Below are 19548 nucleotides of genomic sequence, written 5' to 3'. Positions count from 1 at the left end.
TACGAGATCTACCTCCCAAAACGGCAACACAGGTCTGGGGTTACGATCACCAAGTTTGAGTCTTGGTCCAGAACACAGTTTTAATCTGCCAGGAAGTTTCATATCAGTGCACACTATGCTGCGGAGTGAAAATCTCATTCTAGAAAACTCTTTATCTGTAATTCTCTTTACATATTGGCTATTTTCTTCACGTATGCGGGACATGGTCTCATCTGAAAAGTGAAAGCAAGCCTGTAAAAGAAAGGGGGAGGGGGGGGGGGGCAGTTCTCAATTCTTGAGCAGTGACCCTCTTGTTTCTTTTTTGTTTTGTTTTTTGTTTTTTGTTTTTTTCTTTAAACCTTAGCAATTTGGGTGAGTTTATGTTCAATCCTTGCACCCAATTTACTCTTTCATCTACCTACTTTTTTTTCTCGTCAAGAAGAACGATATTTATGCCCGTTGCTTAATACCTGTTTGTATCACTTACAATGCTGGTATTTATGAATTTTTTTTTGCATTTGACTCCGGAAAGACCATTTATCTTTGTAGTGAGGCCTTGCCAACAGCAAATTTTCTGGATGGAAAGTCGCTCAATCTGCTCATATACTTTAAAATTTAAAAGTAAATCTAGCAATGCTAGAAAGTATACAAAATACTGATATACCCATTTTCAAGTTGTTGTTTAAAGATTCGCGACTTTTAAAACTTACGTAGATTATCTTTTTGATGATGGAACTTTACATAAGAAGTTATTAAGAACATTGCGAATATCACATGACGAACAATTGAATGACTAGAGCAGTGTTATCAACCCTCATTCATTGACACATGTAATAAATTCATCGAGGCAGTGAAGTCCAGAGCTGTTGTAAAAATTTCTGAAATTAAAAGTATATATTACCTAATGAAAGTATTATTTTGGGGTGAAAGAACACAATAATTATTATTTTTGGAATGTAATAATTCACTATGGCTTCATTTTAATTCTAATAAGTTTCACACTGTAATGAAACATTGTCTAAATGCCTCTCTCTATCTCTCTCTCTCTCTCTCTCATTTGTTATAACTTATCGCTGTTATTTTGTATTTGTATTGCAGTCATTACATTAAAATTGGCTATATTGATTCTGCAATTTATACTATTATGTTATTGCTAAGAATTGATTTAAAGAATAAACGTATATATTTATTTGTAAGATATTGTAAATTTATACCACTGGAACTCTTTCAAAATATTTGATTGCGTAATACTGCCAATAAATACAATGACTTTCTTTCTTCTGTTTATAATTGTAATAGATGTTGGACACTTTGACTCCAAGTATGTTATACAGAAATGCAGTGATTTTTTACAAAAGGCAAAACTATGTGTTCGAAGAATTGTGGAGAGGAGGGTACGTGATGTATTTTAAGTAGGTTATAAAGAGTAACTATAACAACATAAACAATAAATTATTGATAAAATTATTTAATTGAATAGATAAAAAATCTACTCACCAAGCGGCAGCAGAACGTACACATAAAAGACTGTTGTGATTGGCAAGCTTTCGGAGCCTGTGGCTCCTCCAGACAGAAGCGTTGAAGGGGAAGGAAGAAGGGTAAAGGAAAAGGCCTGGAGAGTTCCAGGAAAAGGTGTAGATTTTGGGAAAGTCACCCAGAACTGCGGATCAGGCGAAAAATAGAAACGACACATGTCATATACCAGCTATTATGTAAACACTGTTCAGCTTTCTACATCTGCATGACTACCACCAAATTATCAGTTAGGATAAATGGGCACAGGCATAGTGTATATACTGGAAACTTGCAATATCCTGTTGCAGAGCATGCTCTACAACATGGCATACGTGACCTCGGCACTTGTTTCACCACACATGCCACCTGGATTCTTCCGCCAGACACCAGTTTCTCAGAACTCCGCAGGTGGGAACTAGCACTACAACGTGTCCTTGGTTCTCACCATCCACCTTGCCTTAATTTACGTTAATTTCTCCTGTCTCAGCTTTTCTTCACTGTAATTACTCTTTGCTTCACTCCGTTTTAGCTTTCTACATCTTTCATTGTCTTTTCCGTCTATTTTCACTGCCCCCTCCCACAGTTGTTGCATACAATACACTTAGCTTCTCACTTTTATTAACTCATGTACAGTTTTAGTAGTAATCTCTGTCTTGCATATTACCCTGTCTTCCACCTTTAAGATCCCAGGTTTCCGAATCTTGCCGGATGCAGCCCCAACAATTAGTCTTTCCTTCTCATCCTGTACGGTAAGTCACCCATGACCCACGGTTGTGGGTAACTTTCTCAAAATCTACCCCTTTTCTTAGACCTCTCCAGTCCTTTTCCTTCACCCTTCTTGCTTCCCCTGCAACCCTTCAGCCTGAAGAAGGAGTCACTGGCTCCAAACGCTTGCCTATCACAACAGTCTTTTATGTGTGTGTTCTGCCACTGCTTGGTGAGTAGATTTTTTATCTATCCAATTAAATAATTTTATAAAGAGTATCTGTGTGTGATGTTTTTATTGGTATACAACTTGTTATAAACAAAACTTATTTTTACCATTTAATATGTTTTCAGATATTTACCAGTGGTAAAGATGAAATTGGGTTGATTGTACTTGGTTCTGACAAGACACAGAATCCACTTGATTACCCAAATGTGAGTGTGGAATTTCCTCTTGCACTGCCTACATGGCAGATGATATCCTTTGTGGAGAAATCTTTACATGAAAGTGAAATAAAAACAGATTGGATAGATGGTGTTGTTGTTGGCATGCAAGTCTTGAAAGATGAGCTAGAGTAAGTATTTAAAGCTGTCTGTTTCATGACATTCCTGGAACATGTTCCAGAATGTGTGTTACACAAATCACAGTGACATAGTTGTGACTTTATAAACTTGAATCAATATGTTTTTGTAATGAAAAAGAAACAGAAGGCACAATACCTGCAGAAATAGGAAATTTTTTTGTGTGATTTTGCTGTATGAATGTTTTTTACAGTTTTTCAGCTCAATATTTAAGGAGGTATTGATACAAGGCTTTGACAAAAATCCATCTGTCACCTACAATTCCAGCCCTGTCACTGGCATTCCCTACCCCACAATATGACTGGGCCACCATGAAAGCAGCCACATCATTGTCAAATTCACTGAAACTACTGCATAGCAATTTACTTGAGTATGGCTGCTGTTGTGGTCTTCAGTTTGGTTTAAGCACTGCGTCAATACCTTCTCTTCATAGCACTCGGAGGTCGCGATCTGCGACTGTTTTTACAAATGACAAGAGAACTTTTCCTCTAGTTGCTTGTTTTTCAGTGAAAGATGCAAATATTTTAGAATGTAGTGCCTTATGTACATCTGTTAGAATAGCCACAAGGTCTGAAAGTTATTTTCAAATGATTGAGGTCTTCTACAGAGTATTGAAATTCTCAGATTCTTCCAACCTGGTCCACCAATGTCTTACATACTCCTCTTCCTCCATGGATTGTTTCCAGTATTTGGAGATGAAACATTAGGCAGCAAAACGTGCCTTATAACCAAAATCTAATGAACATATAATTAAATTAACCAAAGATGTAATGTTGTACTCTCAGGTAAGACTGATTTTGAATGCAAAGCCAAAGTGGAAATTAAATGTACGCTGCAACATTCATCTCACTTTAAGTTATTGAAATTATTCACAGTGCCATAGGGAGAACTGAGTTTATGTGTTTTATAGAGTCAGATACACGCTGTGGCACAGGGTGCTGTCCATTATTCTCCTGACTATGATGTGCAGGAATGGTAGTCTTCCTTCTTCTTTGGTCTCCATAGTGAATTTGATTTTGTGGCGTGTGGAGTTCAGATGTACAAAGAAGTCAAGAAGTTTGTCTCTTCCATGAGGCCAGATGACAAGTGTGTTATCCACATAACAGAAGAAGAAGAAGAAGATGGATTTCCATTTGGATGACATCAGCACCTCTTCCTCGAAGTGCACTGTAAACATATTCACAATCTCTGGTCAGAGTGGGCTGCCTATTGTGACTCCATCTGTTTGCGGGAGGGGGGTGTGCCACGAGTCAGTGAAGTGGGAAAGTTGACCAAGTAATATGCGTGACGTGTCATACCTCGACCGATATTTAGAACAGAATAAAAAATTCAGAGGCATTACTTTTCAGCACTCTCATGCATATTCTGTATGCAAGAAAAGCTTATGGAGCAGGTTTCTCATTCAGAAATTCTATTTCAGTGTTGGTTGTTTACTCGAAGACCGTGTTAAGCATAATGGAAGAAGGAGAAATGTTTATAAGCATTCCAGATTTGGCAGTGGCAGGCTCATGGTCTGCTGAGACTCTGGTTTATTGTTTCACTATATTGCTGCTTGCATTGCTCAGAATCTCATTTTGTGCGAACATAGAATTGGTAGGTTCAGGAGGACCATGCTAAATGCCTTGCAGGGCCTCAGTAGTGCCACCCAACTAGCACCTGAGAGGGCAGACAAGTGTTCACTCATGCGTACGTGATCCTGCAGTGAAGTTGTGTACATTTAGTCAGGAAGTGGGCTTGTATACAGTGAGACAAGTATCCACACAGACAATGTGATGGCATCTGGAGCAGCACAGACTGTCTAGCCCTTAATGCAGCTCTAGAGAGAGGTGAACTGACAGCGGTGCAACTGACAACAATGTCAGACACAGGAATGGCACTGTGTCATCGTATCAGATGAGTCTTGGTTCTGCAACATCGTCACAATTGATGTACTTGTGTGTGGAGGCTCTGATGCCAACAGACCTGGCCAGATTGTACCTGTCATTCACATGCGGGTCCAGCATGTGATGTTATGGTATGGGGTGCAACTGGATACATGTCACAACCTCTGGTTCACATAGCCAGTAATTTGGACAGCAGCCATTGCATTTGTGTTTTGTTAAGGCCTATCGCTGTGCCCTATTCTCAAGGGCTCCGTGATGTTATCTTTTAACAAGATAATGCAAGACTACACATCACCTGAGCTGTACTGAGCTACCTCGATACAGAGAGTGTTCCACTGTTGCCGTATCCAGCATTTTCTTCAAATCTGTCACCTGTGTAGAATGTCTGTTCAGTGGATGCCAAGAGATGGCTATGCCACCAGTCGCCAGCCACCAGTCGCCAGCCACTACAGTTGATGAACTCTGACATATGACATACAGTTGAGTAGCATGAAATGATGTACCCATGGCTGTAATCCAACCTCGATTTGATATCCAGTGTGATGAGAGCTGTTCTGCTGTTCCAGTTTCAATACTGAAATTCATATATTATTTTTATGCTATCCTAACCAGATTGGACTGTGGTGTCATACAGCATAAAATATCTTACAACATGTTGAATCAGTGATGAGAAGTGTAGAACAGCCAGCAGGGGAAAGATGTTGGCAATGAGACAGCTTTTATGTAGAACAGCAGTACAGTGTTTCACAGTGCATAATGCTTCCGCAGATTGAGAACAAAATGTGTGGTTTGCTTTCATCCATTTTCACAAACATAGCCTTGAAAAATAATGTTGACATTACTGTGCATTCACTCTGAGGCATATTGCACTCTGAGAATGTTCATCGAATTCAGTTACTTTGTATTATATTTCAGTAACAGTGACATAATAGCAAATTGGACTGTATGAGTTTTTATGGATTTTTTTTCCAGAGACACCCTACCATTTCTTCAGATTTCTTTAATTTGGGTATAAATCCTTTCCAGCATATATGCTGTACACAAAATGTTGAACATAAAATGTAGCTATCTGCTGATTTAACATCTTGCTGAGTATACCAGTACAATGTTTTGTTGTAACAAATAGTTCAATGTATTTTACACACTTATAAACTTATTTATACATTTATAGTAATTTATACCATTACATTAATGTTGTACCTTAATGTTCTGGAAGACGATATTATAAGGAGCCTCATACTTTTCCTGGATGATAGAGTTGTCTATAATGAATTATTGCCTGAAAAAAATCTGCACAAATTTGAGTCAGATCATAACATTTCAAATTGGTCCAAAGATAGGCAACTGAGTTTAAGTTTTCAGAAATGTAAATTGGAGCACATCACAAAACAAATAAAAGACAGTATTGTATGACTACATTATCAAATAATCACAGTTTTAATTGGTCAACTCATACAAATATCTGGATGAAATGAAATGGTGACATAGACTCACTTGTAGGCAAAGCAGAATGCAGACTTCAATTCATTGGTAAGATACTGGAAAATGTAATCAGTCTATAGAGGACATTGCTTACAAAATACTTGTGTGGCCCATTCTAGAATATTGCTTAAGTATGACCCATAACAAATAAGGCTAATGGCAGACATTGAATGTATACAAAATAGTGTAGCATGATTGATCATAGATTTATTTGATGCATGGGAGAGCATCAAGAAGCTACTACAAATTGGAAATGCCAGCCAAGTGAAGATAGACGCCAAATATATGACAAAACCCAACTTATGAAATTTCAGGAACCTGTATTAAGTGAGGTATTTAGGGATTATACAATAACCGCATATGTATCACTCCTATAGGGACCATGAAGGCAAGATTAATTACAGCATGCACAGAACCATTTAAAGAATCATTCTTCCCACACTCCACATGAGCATTGAATGGGGAAAAACCATAATGTGTGGTACAACAAAGTACTTTGTCGTACAACCCACAGTGGTTTATACAGTGTGCATGGAGACATGGAATCAGTTGACAGTAGCTGGGTAATGGTTCATATTGATTCCCATTTCCCTGTTGCAGTAGGTGATCTCATGCCTCTAATTATTTTTTCATTGCTATCTTAACTTGCATTCTTCAATTCAGTTTATTAACCCTTCTTATCTCTTTGTATTAGGGCAAATGTACAGTTAACTTTTAAGGAATTTGTATTTTCAATTTATCAACTGGAGGTTTGTTTCATATGCAGCAGCAATGTTACAAATTATTTGTTTCAGTTTCTTTAGAATAATTTGCTGTTTCACAGGTGCCTTGAAGAAAATAAAAGATCTCGAAAGTGTCTTAATGACAACCGATGGCCTCATGTTGACAAGACAGCTGGTTGCCTTGCAGAGGGCAGGGCTTGACGGTCTGAACATCAGCTTAGACACCCTGCAGTCCCAACGCTACAACCAGATCACGAGGAGGAAAGGCTGGGAGTGTGTCATGGCTGGCATAGATCTAGCCTTGCAACTTGAATACGACCCTGTGAAGGTATTACTAGTGCAGCTGTCATCGCATGCAGACTTTCATAAGCAAAAGATATAAATCTGTTGTTAAGAATATCAATACAAGAATCACCATTTTAAAGCAGTACGCCCTCACCCTCGCCCCCATCACCGCTCCCACCCTCACCCCTGTCTCCACACTGCAGCTGTAAGTGAAGGAAGGTATATTAAGACAGAAGAAGTAAATTTTAGCTGACGATGCTAACAGTTTCATAGTTTATACAACATAAAAAAGTATGCGTTGCAAGTTTACCAATTAAATATCTTATATTTTCCTCCCAAGAGAGTCTTATGAGACTCAAGATCTTTACAGTTTCTCTTTTTTTCTTTTGTGTCTTTAGTTTAAAATAAGTTTCCTCTATTGTGGTGTTGTTTTGAAAAAATACTCGATTGTTTGGAAAAATTATTCTTAATTCTGTAGTCACACTTTTGTTGTGTCTAAGTACTACTGGTTTCAGTAGCAAGTACCAGCATCAGTTCATCTTATTATCAAAAATTTCTTTGCAGAATAGAAGCTGACCACTGTGGCCAAGCGGTTCTAGGCACTTCAGTCCGGAACCGTGCTGCTGCTACGGTCGCGGGTTCGAATCCTGTCTCAGGCAGGGATGTCCTTAGGTTAGTTAGGTTTAAGTAGTTCTAAGTCTGGGGGACTGATGACCTCAGACGTTAAGTCCCATACTGCTTAGAGCCATTTGAACCATTTTGCAAAATAAAAAGCTTCTGTACAACTGCAAACTAGACATACCATTTTCAGGGTGCAGTTCACATCTATTGAAAGCACAACAGTGACCTTTACTTTTAGTAGATAAGACACCTACAGGGGTAAGTGACTTGATGACTGCACACAAGAAGTTGTCATTTATTCCATATGTAGCTACCATGCAGACTCATATTTTGTATTAGTTTGTCCTTACTCTTCCAAAAGGTTAAACCTTGTCTCTGCAGCCACAGCTTTCTCTCTTCAGCAGTTGTCTTCATCTCCATGTGTGAAGAAAATCCCATTCATTGATCATATTGTTTAAGTAGGATGTTCTCAGTCATCCTCTTGTTTTCTTACCTACGATCTTGCCTTCAGAAATGTTTTTTAAAAGATTATCGTCTCCAGTTAAGTGTCCAGTGTATTTTGCTTTGCCCTGGCCTATAACTTTCAGTGGTTCTTTCTTGTCTCCTATTTCCTTTAACTTTTCTGTCAATGCAGCTAGTTCTTGTACTTCTCCTCCAGAACCACATTTCAGCAGGTTTGAGGCGAGCTTTCTTTGGCTTTTCTAATGTACAGATTTTGCATCTGTGTGTCAGAACACTCCACACAAAGGTCTTTACAAATATTTTCTTAATGTGGAAGCTGATATGTTTATTCAGTTGCAGCTTCTTCTTATTTTGGAAGGAACTCTTCACCTGTGCTTTTCTTTTCTTGAATGCCTTGAAATATTGATTGTTTTCTTGCAAAATGCTACTGAGATAGTGAATTTCAGTTCCTTTCTTGAGTTGCTCATTGCCTGTTCTTGTGTCAGTCCTACCTCCACCTCCTTTCTTGTCTGTAGCCATAACTTTTGTCTTCTTTGTATTCATTTTTAGCTTTAGTTTTACCACTTCTTGATTTAAGGCCTGAAACATTTTATTTAGTTCCTACTCTGATTTACTATTGTGATGTCGTCAATCTGCAGTGTATATGCATGCAATTAAGTTTCCATATCGACATCATGCTCCAAAAACCACCTAACTGTGTGCGGCAGGGGGTATGTCTCATGCCACCAACTGATCCCCTCTGCCTTGTTCCACTTCTGTATTATCTCTAACTTCTCAAATTTTCTTTTCGTGATCATTTCGTGAATTGTATATGAGAGAAACTATTATGTTGTCAGACTCTTCTCGGAAACTACTCTCTCGAAATTTGGGTAGTAAATCTTTCCGTGATGCACAACTGCTCTCTTATGGCATCTACCACTGGAGTTGCTGAGCATATCTGTAATGATGTCACAGCGACTAAATGATCCTGTGACAAAACACTCCGCACTTCATTGGATCTTCTTTCTCTCTTCTGTCAGTCCTACTGGGTAAGGACACAGAGGTAATTTACATTCACTTAAGATTCTTCCTGTGAATCTTAGTCTGGCATCTGCTTTTCTATTGCTGTTTTATGTGGTCATTCCACTTTAAGGTTGCTCTGGATAGTTACTTCTAGATATTTTATGGTAGATTCTGTTTCCAGCAATTTGTCATTAATAGTGTAGTTGTACAGTATTGGATTTCTTTTCCTGTGTGTGTGTGTGTGTGTGTGTGATATGTTACATTTATTTATGTGCAGGGTCAACTGCCAGAGCCTGCATCATTCACCAATCCTCTGCAGGTCATTGTGCAAATTGATACTGTCTTCTGTTGTTGCTACTTTCTGATGGACAAGTGTAGTATCTGTGAACAATATTAAGGAGCCTCTGACACTTTCTACTGAATCATTTATATACATTGTAAATGTAATGGTCTTATCACATTTCCTTGGAGTATTCCAGAAATTACCTTTTGATTCTTGTCATCTTTTCTTTGTTGTTGTTATTACTTCCTTGATGAACATATTATGGAAGTAAGGTGATAGAAGGCACCCGTCTCTCACTGCCCTTCTGGTTTTCCTTCTTTCATATCCAGTTCAGCACTCTGACTTTTGTATACACTCAAAATTAATCATCTGTCCTTCCACTTTGGACATTACTTTAAGGAATGATGATATAATGGTAATCTGTTTATTAAACAATATTTTAACGAAACACTATGCTTTCTGATCATATAGTGGCTTGATGATGGAATTTGATACTGAAAGTAGTAATCATTAGACAAAATAAAAGTGAAGCTATAATAAAAGAAAGTAATATTTTGGATCATGTCAGTTGTTGTTCCAAACAACAGCACGTCAGGAATAGGTTCAAATGGCTCTGAGCACTATGCGACTTAACTTCTGAGGTCATCAGTCGCCTAGAACTTAGAACTAATTAAACCTAACTAACCTAAGGACATCACACACATCCATGCCGGAGGCAGGATTTGAACCTGTGAACGTAGCGGTCACTCGGTTCCAGACTGTAGCACCTAGAACCGCACGGCCACTCTGGCTGTCCAGGAATAGGTACTAAAATTATTTGTCTGCTGATGACCTCACAACTTAGAACACTAAAACACAAATGTTAATTGTTTGTTATGAGCCCTGATAGAGTTTACAACTGTTTACAGTTCACGATTGGTTGTTGGAGATTGGGCGTTACTCACATAATGTATTTAGTGCACAGTGTAGAAAAAGGCAGTTTCCAGAAAAGTAAACAAGTGTAAAGGCAAAAGTTTCATGACAGGATGTTGTGTCACCATACTTGGAAGACAATTATAGCCAAAGACAGAAATTTAAAAGAAACTGGCTCATTTGAGCTGCGGAGACGTAGTCGAGGATTCTCAGAAGATAATTGTTAGCACAGTAGAATTTACAAAGAGACAATGTCAGTTCGTGTGAGGGAATGTTGATTGGTAAGTACCTATCAGCTTTCTCATAAAACTCACAATTTGAAGAATACACATCAAGGAAAAGGTAGAAGTCCAACAGTGTCATATCTAGACAATAATATCGATCATCCAACAATTTTGCAAAATCCCCAGTTGTACTTACTTTACTTAATTACTTACTTACTAACCTACTCAGATTTGCTGTGTACCATACAAGGAACTGGTTTCCACTAGTTCACTTGATCAGCTGCCAAGTTCTCACCTTCCTCCAAGTCCATGCATTGAAGATTCATTGCAAAAGTTCCAGGTGTTAGAAGGACTTCCTGTACATCTGTATCTGTCCATTGATTTCCACAACAGTGTTGATTTTTGGATTCTTCCACCTTACATGCGTAGAACATAACCTGCAATCTTCAGTCTTCTTTCAACAATAATTTTGTGCAGGCTGTCTAGACGTTGTATTCTCAGCACTTCATCGTTTGTAACTTGGTTGGGTTAACATCTTCAGAATTCATCTCTAGCATTGTTGGTGAAAAATATGGAGACTGTGTGCTGATTTTACTGACATTTCCCAAGTCTCACACATACAAACGATAAAGGAGTACAGTCAAAGCTTTGTTGACATATTACAGACCTAATTGCCATATGGACTGATTTTCCAGTTCTGCTGGTGATATCTGCATCTGTGACCTCATTATTACATATAAAGCTACCGAGATATGGAAATCTGTCAACATCTTGTAGTATCTTCTATTGCACTGTAATCGGGGAAGAGATGAGTAATTTCCACTTACTTTGCACATTCTGTTTGCCTTATCTCTATTAATTTTCAGCCCTACACAATAGGGCATTTAATGAGAAAGCAGATAAAAATTAACTTGATGCCTTCCAAGGAGACGGTCTCTACTAAGTCTCTACTCCTTCAAGTCTGACTATGTAAGAGTAGACCAGACATGGTTTAAATTCAGAGAAATAGTATCGACATCAATTAACAGATATATACCAAATAAATTGAAAGGATACCAAATAAATTAAAAGGACGGTGCACAAAATATGTCAAAACTCAGCTGCAGAAGCAATGAAAAAAAGCATGTAAAAGTTTAAAAGAATGCAAAATCTCCAAGATTAGCGATGTTTTACTGAAGCTCGAAACTTAGGGTGGGTTTCAGTGCAAGATGTGTTTAATAGTTCCCATAGTGAAACTTCGTTTTGAAATCTGGAAGAAAATCCAAAGAGGTTCTGGTTGCATGTGTAGTACACTAATGGCAAGACGCAACCAATACCTTCACTGCGCAATAGCTGTGGTAATGTTACTGATGACAGTGCTACTAAAGCAGGGTTACTAAACACGGATTTCTGAAATTTCTTCACCAAAGACAACAAAGTAAATATTGCAGTATTCAAATCAAGAACAACTGCAACTGTGAGTTACTTAGTAGTAGCTCTCCTCAGTGTCATAAAGCAGTTATGTTTCTTTCAGAGAATGCTGATACAATAGCTCCATTAGAAATCATATATAGCCACTCATTTGATAAAGATCCATACCTAGAGACTGAAAAGTTGCTCAAGTCACACCAATGCTCAAGAAAGAAAAGAGGAGTAATCTACTAAATAACAGATTCATATCACTAATGTTGATTTGCATTAGGATTTTGGAGCATATGTTGTGTTTGAATATTATGAATTATCTCAAAGATAATTATTCATTGATAAATAGCCAAGATAGATTCAGAAATATCGACCTTTTAAAACACAGCTAGCTCTTTAGTCACACAAAGTAATAAGTGCTGTCGACTTGGGATCTCAAATTGATTCCATATTTGTAGATTTCCAGAAGACTTTTTGAAACAGTTCCTCACAAGCATTTTCTAATCATATGGCGTATTGTCTCAGTTGTGCAACTGGATGTGTGGTTTCCTGTCAGAAAGGTCACAGTTCATAGTAATTGATGGAAAATCGTCAAGTAAAACAGAAGTGATATCTGACATTCCTCAAGGAAGTGTTATAGACCACCTGCTGTTGCTGATCTACATTAACAATTTAAGAGAGAATCTGAGCAGTCCTCTTAGATGATGCTATCATTTACAGTCTTGCAAATCATTTACTGTCTTGTAAAGTGATCAGATGATCAAAATGAACTGCAAAATGATTTAGGCTACCTATCCATATGATGCAAAAAGTGGTAACTGACCTTAAATAATAAAAATTGTTATGTCATCCGCATGAGTAGTAAAAGGCATCTACTAAATTTTGGTTACATGATAATTCACACAGATCTAAAGGCTGTGAAGTCTACTGAATACTTAGGAATTACATTTACAAATAACTTAAATTGGAATGCTCATATAGATAATGCAGTGGGAAAGCAAACAAAAGACTGTGATTTAATAGTAAAACATTTAGAAGATTAGGATTACTAAAGAGACTATCTACAACTATACTTGTCTGTCCTCTTTTGGAGCATTCTGCATGGTGTGGGATCCTTACCAGATAGGACTGACAGAGGACATCATTTAAAAGTTCAAAGAAGGGCAGCTCATTTTGTATTATTGGGAAACAGGAAAGTGCATGCCACAGATATCGCATGTGAATTGGGGTGGCAGTCATTAAAGCAAAAGCATTTTGCTGGAGCAGGTTCTTAAAATTTCAATCATCAACTTTCTCCTCCGAATGTGAAAATATTTTGTTAGAGCCCTCTTATATAGAGAGAAATGATCTTGTAATAAAATAAGAGAAATCAGAGCTTGTACGGAAATATTGAAGTGTTTGGTTTTCCTCAAATGCTGTAGGGGAGTGGAATGGTAGATAAATAGGTTGAGGGTGGTTCTCTGAACCCTCTGCCAGCATTTAATTGTGAATTACAGACTAGTCATGCAGATATAGATAATGTAGATAGGCTTTCAATATTGCGCACTGATTCTCTAATGTTATACATTGCTCAAATACTTTCGTGGTGCTTTGGAGTGACCCCTTTAAAATAACACTTTACCAGTCTTCTTAATATGTATTTTGGTAACCAGGTTGATAAGAAGTTACAACAATACTCTCTTATTACTCCCCAGTTTTGGGTTTTATTAATGAACAAAATTGACACAGTGTTCTATATCAATTACTGGCTGAAGTTTCCTGCTGATGGAACCAATATGATTTTCTGTTTTTCTGAGCATACAGGTTGTGTACGCTGTTTGGAGTCTGGTGTATGCTGAATCAAATGTTTTTATTGTTGTGATCTTCCATCTGAAGATTGGTTTCATGGAGTTTCCCATGCTAGCCTATCCTGTGTGACCCTCTTCACCTCTGCATAACTACTGCAGCGTACAGTAACTTGAACTTGCTTACTGCAGTCAGTTTTTGGTCTCCTACAGTTGTTACCCCCATTATATTCACAGATGACCACATATTGTGGAAATTGCATACTGTAATGTAGGATGCAATAATAACGTATGGAAGGTTTCTGTTGAAAATTACAAATTATTTAGGAATAAAGGAGATGGCTCACCAAAAGGCAGAAGCACTGTCTCATCGATAGGCACACGAACAAAAGGTATGTAGAATGAGATTTTCACTGTGCAGTGGAGTGTGCACTGATATGAAACTTCCTGGCAGATAAACACCGTGTGCCGGACCAAGAGTCGAACTTGGGACCTTTGCCATTCGTGGGCAAGTGCTCTACCATCTGAGCTATCCATGCACGACTCACGACCCGTCCTCACAGCTTTACTTCCACCAGTACCTCGCCTTCTACCTTCCAAACAAAGGTACGTTGCTTGGCAAGCTTCCAGAATGCACTTTCTTTTTCTAGCTGTAGGGAAAACATGCGCGCGCGCCCACGCGTGCGCGCACACTCACACACACACACACACGTTCTCACATGCGCATGCATGTCTCCTTATGCTGTGGTCGCTCAACTGCCAGCTCTTTACTGGCCAACGGTGAGTGTTCTGGAGTGAGGTATGGCTTTAGAGTGGGGTAGGATGGGGTGGGTTGAGGCAATGTGAGAGATGGAGAGAGATGGGAGGGGTTTGGAGGGAAGCATTTAGTGGCTCGTGGGAGAGTGGGGAGCCATCTGTGGGCTAGCTAGGGGTGCAGGTAGAGGGGTCAGGCGACAGACAGCTGGGCACTCATAGACTAGGGTGTGACGTGAGATAACAGCACACAACTAGCTGATTTGGGGGGGGGGAGAGGGGGGGGGGGAGTGGCGTGTGTGTGTGGGGGGGGGGGGGGGGGAGGCAGGGGGGCTGGGAGTTAACTTGGATATAGGCCAGGAAGCAAAGGATGTGCTGTATGGCTACGAAAGTTGAGTATTCTTAAATAAGATCAGCTGGTGCCAATGTATTGGAAAGTAACTGGCACACAAAGTGCAATTGTGGCTCCTTTTTCTTTGTGAAAGAAGAAAAGAGAGAGAAATCGTCTCATTAGCGAAACAATGGCAAGAGACTACTATTTCTTGTTACTTACACTGCTGCTTTCTTTGATAATGATCAACAAGAACCAAATAATAGACTGTGTATGAGAGAACATGTTCTGAACGAGAGTTTGTTTCATTTGTATAAAATTTTATTCCATCATAGATGCTGCACTTACAGTTTCATATATGCATTGCAGCAGCAGACACAATAAAAGTAGCAATCAGCAGTGCTTAGTTTGTTGAATGGGTGAAAAATATGCCACTGTCCCAGTTCCACATATCCCCAAAATTTGATTCTGCCAAATTCTGTACTCTCTGAAATCGAATGTTTAATCCAAAGATGAAAGTGAACAAGTTTGATGCAGTATTGCTAATATTGTTTATTACTCATCTTGCTGAATGAAATGCATACCGTGTCCATTCTGAAAGGTTTGCAGAAGTAATGCACATACACACATACACACACACACACACACACACACACACACACACACACACACACACACACACACACATGCGCGCAAATGCAAATCACACATACATGACCACTGTCTCTGGCTGCTAGGGCCAGACTGGGAGCAACTGCGCATCATGGGAGAAACAACGGTCATGTGTGTGTGTGTGTGTGTGTGTGTGTGTGTGTTTTGTCCACTTTGGAAGAAGACTTTCTGATCGAAAGCTTACGTGTTTAGTAGTCTTTTTGTTGTGCTTGTCTGTGACCTAACATCTCCTGTATACTGTGAATAGCAATGTATCTTTTTTATAATATGGTCATTATTCCAGCCTAGATTTTCTATTGTTTGTTTCCTTTTAAGACCTTATAAAGACAGTTACTGACAATTTCTTTTTTCTTGTTGGAGAAAAGTAAAACCATATGGGGGCCAGAATTAGATTGTAAATGAATATGGAATAGAGTATTTTTATTCTCCCTGTATGCAGTGTCACACTTCATTTCTGGCAGCACCACCTTCTCAACACATGACTGTCCCCCACCACCTCACCATAGTCTTCAAGTCATATCCTACAGCACTTCTGTGTGGACAAATAGATGAAGCATGTAGTTTAAAACAGTATAACTAAACTTAAAAGTCAAACTGCCCTTTTATAGAGACTGCCATCATTATTTAAACATACTAAACAATATCAAAACAGTCAAAAGAAATTTTTTTTCAAAAGAGCAGAAAATTGTAGTGAAATTCATGAAAGGATTGTATTAAATTGTTATATCTTAAATCAATAAGTATGTCAGCATTTCCCAGGATTTTCTGGCTTAATTAAGACTAGGTCATGCCACCACAGTGGTCAGACAGTGGACTTGCCTTCGAGAGGACAATGGACCCGAGTCCCATCGGGCCACCAAAATTTGGCTTTTCCTCGATTTCCCTAAATGAGTTAAGACAAATTCTGGGATGGTTCCTTTAAAAAAGATGACATTCGGCTGAGGAAGCTAATTTCTGTGGCAGGTCTGATGGCACAGTGCTGGTGGAAGCACGAGTATTTCAGAGCACACCATTCATTGCACATTGTTAAACATAGGGCTCTGCTGCAGACAACCCCTGTATGTTCCCATGTTGACAACACTGTTGAATTACAATTTCTGTGGCTCAGGAGCATTGAGATTGGGCAGTGAATCAATAGAAATGTGTCATCTGGTTGAATCATTCATTGAGGACATTCACCTGGTCTTCTGTGGGTCCTGTGGTAGTAACTGAAGGCTCCATAACAGCTTTGTTCTGTGTGAACATTATTGTGCACTGTCCGCACCCTGTCCCTAATGAAGGTGACATGTTTCAACAATATGACTTTCAGTGTCACAAGGCCAGAATCAAATTCACCCCTTCTGAATCTGATGGAATACATCTGCGATGCTATCAGATACCAGTTCTGCACCCAGAAACCACTGATCTCCAATTTATGGGAATTACATGACCTGTGCTTAGACATGCGGTGCTGCATAATGCTGGGAACATACCTCACATAATGCTGGGAACATACCTGAAATTTGTTGAACTTGTCCCACACAAAATCACTGCTGTATTGTGTTCCAACAGTGGACAAACACATTATCAAACAGGAGGTCATAGTGTTTTGTCTCATCAGTTTATATATTCAATGCTTGAATGAAAGGTGTGCTCTTTTCCTTTTTTCTGCCATTGCATGTATGTGTAAAGCAGGATGTTCTACCATTTGGGCTTGTTTATATGAAGGCTGTCAGCGTTAACCACCTGCACAGATACTAAATGCTCCTTTTGTGAAGACCTTTTATCTTGAGAACACTTTTAACTTTGTTTCACAAATGGCAGCACAGTTTCAAGAAAGCTTCTTAATTTAATGTAATAGTTAAAATAATACCTTCAGCAAAAGATGTGTGCGTTGGAGTGGGGAAAAAGATTGGAGATGTATGCAGTTTAATTTTTGTAAATTGTTAAGAAGGTTAACAGCTTGGCATGCTAAGATAAATTCAGACATTCTCTAAAAAAAGAGAAAAAGATTAATTTAACAGAATCAGTGAGGTATACAAATATAACAACAGACTTGTAGAACCATTATTTTGTAGGTTAGATTAGATTAGATTCAGCTTTTGTTCCAAGACCCAAAACATGAGATGATTCTCATGGGTGAGTAACATGCCAGAAAGTATAACATAAAAAATATAAAACATTTGAATACCCTGATCATTTGTCAGGAGATTGTCAAACTAGGTGAATACAATACAAACTGGAACAGCTAATATTTTCAGAATTGATACTCTGTCAGACTGAAACATTGTTATGCACTATTAATAAATTTATCAAACAAAAAGTACATAATCTTGACTGTTATGACAAAGTGCTCTCAGAACTGAAATCTAACAGACATTCTTATTTAAGCTGGCCTAACAGCCACTGTTAAGATATTCATCTATAGAGTAGGATGAGTTGCCTATCGAAAAGTCTTTCAAACTCTGTTTAAACCAAGCTTTATCTGATACCAAGTTTTTAATGGTGTCTTTCTTCCACAGACGAATTGTGTTGTAATGCGAGATTTTAATGAAGATGAAGTGTGCAGTTTTGTGGAGTTAACAAAAGAGTAAAATGTTGATGTAAGATTTATCGAGTACATGCCTTTCAGCGGCAACAAATGGAATGATGGGAAGATGGTCTCATTTAGTGAAATGCTCCAAATAATTAGAAAGCAGTGGCCTGATTTTGATCCTCTTCCCAATGGGCCCAATGATACCTCAAAGGTACGTGAAGTATTACATATGAACATACATTGAAAATAATTTAATGTTTATGACTTACTACCAATCACAAGAATACTTCACATCTGCTGGTGGTATGAGAGATGGACTGGTTTAGTTACATATTTCTCATCCCATTCAGTAAGTCTGTCCTGGCCTGGGTTTCTCTGCAGCTTTTCTGCAACTCTCCCCATTTCCTAAACCTTGACAATCCTTTTCTTACTTCCCTTTTCCTTCCCCTTCATTGTTTCTGCCAGAAGAAGAAGCCACTGGCTCCGAAAGCTAGCACATTTCCGTAACTTTAAGGGGAGTTAGAAGGGGAAAACATTCTTGTTCTTTTTTTCGGGTTTTTATCTGATTATAAAATTTGCAATTTTCCAAATAAAATGATATGTATATTACTTATAAACTTGCGTCGGAAGTATTTTATTTTATTTTCTAAAATATAATCTACACCAGTTGAAAATGTTAAAATTTTTACATGCATTACTTCAAGACCTAATAAAATCGGTAATTTTTTATATACAGGGTAGTCCATTGATCGTGACCGGGCCAAATATCTCACGAAATAAGTGTCAAATGAAAAAACTACAAAGAACGAAATTTGTCTAGCTTGAAAGGGGAAACCAGCTGGCGCAATGGTTGGCCTGCTATAAGGCGCTGCCATAGATCAAACTGATATCAACTGTGTTTTTTTAAATAGGAACCCCATTTTTTATTACATATTCGTGTAATACGTAAAGAAATATGAATGTTTTAGTTGGACCACTTTCTTCGCTTTGTGATAGATGGCGCTGTAATAGTCACAAACATATGTCTCATAATTTTAGACGAACAGTTGGTAACAGGTAGGTTTTTTAAATTAAAATACAGAATGTAGGTACATTTGAACATTTTATTTCGGTTGTTCCAATGTGATACATGTACCTTTGTGAACTTATCATTTCTAAGAACGCATGCTGTTACGGCGTGATTACCTGTAAATACCACATTAATGCAATAAATGCTCAAAATGATGTCTGTCAACCTCAATGCCTTTGGCAATACATGTAATGACATTCCTCTCAACAGTGAGTAGTTCGCCTTCCGTAATGTTCGCACATGCATTGACAATGCACTGACGCATGTTGTCAGGCATTGTCGGTGGATCACAATAGCAAATATCCTTCAACTTTCCCCACAGAAAGAAATCTGGGGACGTCAGATCCGGTGAATGTGCGAGCCATG

General features: G+C 38.4%; 1 pseudogene; it reads left to right on the top strand.

Moving 5' to 3' along the window:
• Positions 1-19548, top strand: part of LOC124787707 — a 66529-nt pseudogene that overhangs the window by 8359 nt on the left and 38622 nt on the right.

This window comes from Schistocerca piceifrons, chromosome 3, assembly GCF_021461385.2.
Source record: "Schistocerca piceifrons isolate TAMUIC-IGC-003096 chromosome 3, iqSchPice1.1, whole genome shotgun sequence".
Taxonomy (NCBI): domain Eukaryota; kingdom Metazoa; phylum Arthropoda; class Insecta; order Orthoptera; family Acrididae; genus Schistocerca; species Schistocerca piceifrons.
This window is presented reverse-complemented; position numbering and strand designations above follow the sequence as displayed.